The following is an 8,760-nucleotide window of genomic DNA, read 5'->3' as shown; positions in this document are numbered from 1 at the left end:
CTCGTCCGTCTCGAAAATAGTATTCTATCATAGTTTCCTGGCATTACTTTGTTCCTCTTTAAATATATCATCTCCGTCATTAAACTTTCTCCTCTGTCTCTTTTCCCCCGTTTGACGTTGATTAAAAGTCACTTTGGGGCTTTAGGGAAGACTAATGGCCAGAAGTCCATGCGCCGGGTTGTTCCATTTACATACAGTTTCATTGCCTTATCAATGAACCTTGAAGATACCTGGCAGGAGATGAAAGCTGGGAAGCAGCTCAGGGATTGTGCACTACTGTAGAACGCACTGACTTGGACTGAAGTCTGGATCAACATTTGCTTTGGATGGTCCTGGAAGCTCACGGCTGGCCTTGGGACTGTACACATTACTCGAAGACATAATCAGAGTGTGATCCATCTCCATTTAAACCAGGAGCCTTTCTGGGATTTCAATGAATATGAACTGAGTGGGAAAAGCAAGTTTCAGGTTCACACTTTAGATGTTCCGATCTGCATCCAGCAATTAATGAGCCAGAGACGACAAGGTTCTTAAAGGAATAGTTCACCCAAAACTGAAAATTTACTTAAAATGTACTCACCCTCAGGCCATCCAAGATGTAGATGAGTTTGTTTCTTCATCATAATGGCTTTGAAGAAATTTAGCATTACATCACTTGCTCACCAATGGATCCTCTGCAGTGAATGGGTGCCGTCAGAATGAGAGTCCAAGCAGCTGATAAAATCATCCCAATAATCCACAAGCAATCCACACCACTACAGTCCATCAATTATTGCATTGTGTAACAAAACACTGCATGTTTGTAAAAATACATTGTTAATTATTAAGATTAAGATTAAAGTAAAACCCCTTTAATGATGGATTTGTTTGCTACAAACACACAGCTTTTCACTTCACAAGACATTAACTGATGGACTAGAGTCATGCAGATTGGGAGCTGTTTGGACTCTGACCGCACCCATTCACTGCAGAGGGTCCATTGGTGGGCAAATGATGTAATGGTACAGTTCTTCAAATCTGTTTTGATAAAGAAACATCCTGAATGTCCTGAAGGTTAGTAAATTTTTGGGTAAAGTGTTCCTTTAAGCTGGCTGCATAACAAAGAAATTGTTCAGAATGTTTCTTTGTTTTAAATGTATCAAAAATCTGTTCTGTATATGTCCAAATTTAAATTAGATTTTAAATACAAGGTTTTCAGTGTGCTCTCAGATTTTCGGACCCCACTGTGTATTATTAAATACAGTGGAGTGAAAGCTGAAGTAATGTTGGGTGTGTTGAGTGTTTGAGAGGGTGCTGTACCTGATACCGTATTGTTCTTGGTCAAGAAAAATTCCCCTAGATTTTCTCTTTTACATCAATCTTTCAATTACTGTCTTACCAAGTGAAAGACGAGGAGAGAGACAATCCACCCACAAAGCAGTCAGCACCTCTGTGTCAAACAACCCAAGACAAACTTCACTCTGCAGACAGTCTGTGTTAGGGCACCAAAGACGAGCCATACTACCAATGTGGCCAACAATACTGCAAAAAAAATCAAATAAATAAATCCATGCAAAATATAAAGATCTTAAAACAAGGACAAATATATTACATTAATATACAGATATAATCAATTTAGTGAGGTTTATGCTTAAGACAAAATTACAAATCTAATGTAAATATTAATTTAAAGGAACAGTCCACCCCAAAATTACAGTAGAATCATCATTTACTTAACATAGTTTCAAAAATAAATAAAAACCAACAATTATACAATTACTTCAATTTCTGCTGATAGTGTCAATGCTACGAATTTATCAATTATGAAACAAATTCTACCAATCTATAAACCAACTTTAGAGAAGACAATAGTGTTGTTATTCAAATCAATTGAATTTTACGTTGATTCAATTTCGTTCCATAGTGTTATACAGTTCAATTCAATTCTAATCAAGTAGTGTAAGTTTTTTCTCATCCAGTCGTTTAAGGTTATTTTAGTCAATACGTTGGTAAAGCAAACAGTCATCTCAGTATTGTTTTTAATTGGATTTAACACCATGAGGAGGTCCAGATGCTGTCACATTAGCTCAGCTGCGCCATCTAGTGCTTTAATATCATTGCTGCATTTTAATTTTGTCCTTTGGAGAGATTGACCCATCCTCAACATGAGTTCTGTGCGGTTCTTGCAAGTCATATTATCATATAAAGAGAGTGTAAAAAAAAGATGTGTTAGAATGTCTCTGAAATGTTTAAAAATGCAATATGCACTATAATTTGCATAAATTTCTAGAGTAGAAATCTAAACATTGGATAAAGCCAAATTCTGGTTTCACTTTGTTTACATATTAGAGTGAAAGGTTTGGAGAATTTAGATATATTGTTCATCACTCAATATATCAGAACATGTCAACAGCCACAAAAAAAAAAAAAAAAAAAAAAACATTTTATCATAAATTACATATAAACAAACTCCTTTGTCAAAACCTTAAGAATATAGACAGGAATATAACTTTAATGTTTAGTAAGTGCTATACGCAAGATGCAATTTCTGGCTTAAAAAAATTCTTTTGAGAAAGTGGCCTGTGAAGATATGTGAGATATGGATGCAAATAGATAAAGCGCAATAAAATAAACACTTGCAAGTGTATTTTGGATGTTTTCTCTCCACTAGTCTGAAACAACACATTATGAGACGCTAAAAAGCCCAATATTGACCAATGTATGAAAAAACAATGATCTTGCCAATACTGTCTTGTTAAGAAATTTCAGAGCAGTTTTGGTCAAATTCCACTCAAACCCACGAGATGGTAATCAAGGTAGTTGTGGACCGAACAGCTCTGATATCAGTACCATGGACAGCTACCAGATGAACAATAGATCTCATTGTTAAACCTATAGGTTTGTGCCAGGAGACTCGAGTTATCTTCCATCTAACCTGTCAAAGGCCGCTCAATACAAGTGAGCGTCTCAGTGAAGATCGACTTGCACATGATGGACAGAGTTCAGCAGCATGCCAAATATTCATGCAAAACAGCCTTTTTCCATAGGATTGAGCCAAACACTAAAATGTGAAATATTTGGAAAGAAACTCCATCTTGAGCCTCAGCCAGTCGCAGAGGAGCAAAGACATGTTTCTCGTCAAAGAAACGGCCCTATAAACCTTTTGAGGTGACTGAGTGTTAATTGAGAACTAATGAACTGGTAATGCAAACCGGTCAAATCACGTTTCCAGAGAGCTCTCATGATGAGTGACATATAGTCCCGGTGACATTATACCTATTATTTCTGATACTGTAGTTTGGAAAACGACGGCGCAATCCTGCCCGATGTTGCAAGCCAAACCGTTTTATCGATGCCCAGGTCTGGTACTCATTTAGCCCTGTCTCCAAATATCCCAACGCATGTTATTATATTAATGACAGATTTTATGGTTTATGACTGGAAAGTCAAACTTTCTCGATTTCCTGTGGAGCTTGCGATGATTTATATGGCTGAATGATAAAATGAATTTTCTTGACAGCCGAGGACTTGCGAGAGCTTCTGTGGGTAAAGCCGGGCTCAGGAACAGCAGATTGTGCTCTTATGTGGAGAGATATATCGTATGATGGAGCACCGAGAAGGAAACTCAGCTGTCCCGGTTTCGTACGCAGGCACCAAGTCATGTCCTAAATGAATTAGGGTCCTCTCAGGCACAACTGTCTCCGCATGCAGCCACATCCTGCCACTACAGGAAGAGCAACATTTCCATACTTGAATGAAAAACTGAAATGACAATCTGTTTTTACTGAGGCTGTAATCACCCTTTCTGCTCACCATATGATTCCATGGTAAAAGCTAATGAAGAAAATCTCTTATACAGCTCTGGCTTTGATCAATCACTTTTGAGGAAAATAATAATACAGTGGGCTCCATTTTTCAAAATGAAATATAGCAGAGTAATAAATGTCTCATACAAGAAAAAAATCTGTGCATTCTCTGTACCGACATAAGGTCATTCTATGAAAAAAGGTGCTTTTTTCAGTAAGATTCTGTAGAATTTTACTGTTTTTTAAACTGCTTACACACAAAATCTTTACTTGTCACACAATTTCTGATACTTGACACTCAAACAGCAGAACCACACACCAAATCTTCAAACCCATACACTAATTCTCTACCTTTTACTCAGGATTCAGTTTCATAAAAACACTTTTTGCAAAACACAACATAATTCTATGTAACACACAACAATCTAACAGGAATTAATATTATGGCTAAGGTGTTTGCTAATGTTTGCTTTCTTTACTTTACTTTTACTTTACTTTTGTCATTTAGCAGACGCTTTTGTCCAAAGCGACTTACAAATAAGAAAAAGTAACTAAAACTAAAAAGTTACAAATCTATAAATACTATCTACCCACATATTTAAGAAAATAAAGAAATTAAATAAAATTAACACATGCATATAACAACAACATTTCAATAATAAACATATCAATGAAAAAATTTAATAAAAAGCTACTACTATCCCTTGCCCGGTGGAGTCGCACGGTAGAGTCGATGGTCTTTACACTCTTTGGTCTTCACACTAAGAGGGCTTCACCATAGGCGGAGTTTCACATTTTTGCCTGGGGGGGCACCTACCGGTTAGACCATGAGCTCTAATTTTTTATTTTTTACACACCGTATATACCTTTTTTTTTTTTTTTTGCACACTGCATATACCATATTTTCTACATTTTCAATTATTTATAGCCTATATATTTTCTTCTTCATTTAAAGGAGCACTGCGTAAGTTCTGAAATTTCTAACAGTTACTGACACCAGTGGCCGTTAGAGGAACTGCAGCCAGTCTCATGCTCGTTCTCGGTGCGCACTAAATGAGGCTTTTTTGTTTGTTTTTTGTTTTAAGCTTAAGATGAGCTTTTGTGGGTGTCTGGGTTGTGCTGGAGGCTGGTCGCTTCTTTCCGTCCACAGAGTCCATTTCAAACACTACCGCTAGCGATTGCCGCTGTAGACGAGAACGCGCATGACGTCACATTTTGTGAATTTTCGCTCCAATTTGGACCCGACTCCTCCAGACACAACTGAGCCTACAGGCTGATAGAGGCAACCGTGGCGGACAGTCAAGGTGTCATTCTTCCTATTACATTATGGTTGGCTCATAAATGGACAAATGAAAACTCAATCTTAAAGATTTTTTTAAGTAAAAACCTACACATAGCCCCTTTAAAATACATTTACAACAACGACTGGTTGGCTATACAAAGAGTGGAATAAAAACTTATGTCTTACCTAATGTAGAAGAATCTGCCTCTTTTGAGAAGTGTCAAAGTTAGAGACCTCCACGCTTTTTATTGTGGGTTTATTAAAAAAACGACGAATATACATTTTGTTCATTTAGCGTATCTTTCCAGAAAGCGGGAAGAGAACGAGAAGAGAGTCCGCTCACGCGATACTTTGAGATTCGCGAGTTGTGAGAGTAGGTTTTTTTGGGGGTTTTTTTACATTAATTACAAATAATTTAGCCTTAACATACTCATTGAAATAAGATAATGCAAATAAAATGAGACAATCTGAAAATATTTTTGTATTCATAGATCTGACCAAATCGATTGGCTCTGATCTGGGGGGGCAGTGCCCCCCCCCGGCCCCCCCCAAACTCCGCCTATGGGCTTCACACGACGACTGCCGCGACCGCTGCCGCGGTATAATAACCTTTATTATACCAAACCAACAAATGATCATTTCAATTCAGCTGGACCCACTTTCCTGTTTATCAACTACAAATGGCCAAGCAAGTGCTTTCGAGATGTGTTTGTGATATTGTGAATGCAGTGCTTTATTTTGCAAGAGATGTGAGGCATTTTGCATTTTGTGTGTGCAATTTTTTGATTTGTGTGTGAAGTTTTGATAAAAATAGGCAAAGTTTTGAAAATGTGTGTTAGCAGTTGAAAAAAACTGTAACATACAATATGAATAATGTTTAGGCACAGAAAAAAGGGGGAGGGGGGAAGGTTACTGATATTATTTAAATCAAAAATGTTATTTAGCATCATTGAATCAAACTAAATACAGCTATTTTTATGGGTTAAATCTGGTAAAAATGGCTCTTTAATGATTGCAGGTTACCATTTTTACAGTTTGTTTATTAAATGCACTGTGGGATATAATTATGGCTTTAGAAATGTAGCAATTATAACAGTTTTATTGTTTAAAGACATCAAAATTTTAATTTAATTTCTGAACACACAATCTCTTTGTGTGTGTGTGTGTGCGTGCGTGCGTGCGTGCGTGTGTGTGTGTGTGTGTGTGTGTGTGCACGTTTTTGTGACGAGGACATAAATTTGTATAATGGCACAGGTATGACACAGGTATTACAAGGTGAAGGTGACTTATGAGGACATTTCCCCATGTCCCCACTTTTCAAAACGCTTATAAATCATAAGTAAATTTTTTGGGGGAAAAGTAGAAATGCACAGTCTCCTGTGAGGGTGTAGTATAGGTGTAGGACAATAGCACATACAGTTTGTTCAGTATAAAAACCATTACGCCTATGGGATGTCCTCACTTTTCACAAAAACAAACGTGCGTGTGTGTGTGTGTGTGTGTGTGTGTGTGTTAGCCTATGCTTTTACTATAACAAATAATACAAATGAAGTACATAAAATGTAATATATAATCTTTTTGTTTTTGCTTTTACAAAAAACACATGGTAGAAGTTGGCATTAGCTATTCAGTGACTTATTGTTTTTACATATATGTATATAAGAAAAACAAATGACACCCAATTTGTAGAATAAACCCAAAATTATCCGAATTCTCTGTGTTTGTGGATCTGGAGCGGATCCTTATGACAGGGCTCGTACTAAACCCTACTGCTCCGCTTTGATGTCCAGTTCATCTGCCAGACTGGAGCTCTGCAGAGCCAGAAATCCCTCTGGTTAGGTCGTCAGCTTTCTACCGAAGCCACAGGCGTGTGCCTGTCAGATCAACAATCTCCATCAAATCCCACTGCATGTCAGTCACATGGCAACTTCATTACGATTGTGAGGAAAAACCTGATATTTTGTTTCTCCAAGAAAAACCTGGATTTATGTTTCTTCCACTTTGTCCTAATAAAAATGATATAATGCATTTGTGTCAGAATTCTGGAGACCAGTTCATTCTACTAGACCACAAATCAACAGTAAACTTTCATGTGATCCTAAAAACTAAATATTACTGAAATCCAGAGAGGAACTGCAAACATACAACCAAAATGAGGCTAAATAGGGTGACTCGCAAGAGTCTTAGAAGTTCAGCAATAATATATGGTTTTGTATACTCAATAAATCTGACGATATCCATTTTTTACTGTCTCAAGCTTTAGAACTGACTCTTGTTTATATGGTCAAGACACTAACAGACACTCATTCAAACATTGATTCATTCTCAACTGTCACTGATTTTGGTCATTTAATACTCTGTTCATCTGGTTCACAGTCCAGCCTTTGTTTGGACACTGTTGTGAACAATTTAAGATATGTGTGTCTGGCTGTGCCACAGACACATTGGTCAAAATGTGATTAGAATGGCGTGTAGCTGTAATACCTCCATCTTCTGGATATGCTCTGCAACTGCATGCATTGAGAAAAGGTTTGAAAACATGATGAATTCATCGCAAAAATGGTCAGTTTTTTTTTCTTTTAATTAAAATGACCTTTTTAAACTAAGTGTCAGCTATAATAGCCATAAAATAAGCTAAATGCTTTTAGAAAGAAAAAAAAATATTGTAAATTCATACTTTTAAGAAATTCCAGATGTTAAGATTATTAAAGATAGAAGCGTTGAAAGCAGAAAGGAGTATTTATTAAAACGTTTGTGTAAAATATTGCCTATGTGCGTGTTTAATTACATTTTATTAGGGTGTCAATGACACTCAGATAAAAATGTGTAAATAATATATATTTTCCTTTGGCTTAATTCTTAGCTAACTACTTCAGTGTTCACTCATCACGTGATTATGTTGTAGGCTACACCGTCTCAGTGGCCATGGCGCATACAGGTATGTATTGGCTGTGTAAGATGACTGTTTCTAAAGGTTTATGCTTGCTTACAACACTTCATAGCGTCCCTTCCTGTAGAAATGCGTTTGAAATTCGCCTTTGTCGTATCACATTTTTAAAATTGAAAACAAAACACGAATGATAGGCCTATTTTAGAGAAACGTGAATGACGTATTACGTCGTATGATCATTAGCATTCAGAAAACCTGAAATATTATTGTAGCCTAGTATGTGTGAACCGCTGGCTTTTTTTTTAAATCTTTTTTGAGCTCAACATTTTACAATTGCTGTCTTGACATTAGTATGAATGAAAGCTTGTTTCCAAATAAATGAAAAAGGGTACTGTAATTGCTACTTATTATCTCACAGTTCCATGAGAATTGCAAAACAAACTCGTGGGGGGAAAAGTCAAAATTGTGAAATGTAAAGATATAAACTGTCAGTTCTGAGGGGAAAATAGTGAGATATAATTTCACAATTGCAAGAAAAAAAGCCTGAAAAGTGAGTGAAAAAGTCACAATTAAGATATGGCGAAAACAAGCTTCGGTCATATTTCAGTGAATTTTCATGTAGAGATTTATGAAGCACAGATCACACAAGTCACTTTTACACGCTTTTTTGTTGGTCACTGGTCAGTGAAGGTCAAATTTGCATGATCAACTGGACATGAGTGAAATCTCCATAGAGAACTTTTTAACTCGCTCATGAAATTCGATGAAAACGGCTGAATTTCGTCCACAAAATATCTCAGAGC

The sequence above is a fragment of the Barbus barbus genome, assembly GCF_936440315.1.
Source record: "Barbus barbus genome assembly, chromosome: 14".
Classification (NCBI taxonomy): domain Eukaryota; kingdom Metazoa; phylum Chordata; class Actinopteri; order Cypriniformes; family Cyprinidae; genus Barbus; species Barbus barbus.
This window is presented reverse-complemented; position numbering follows the sequence as displayed.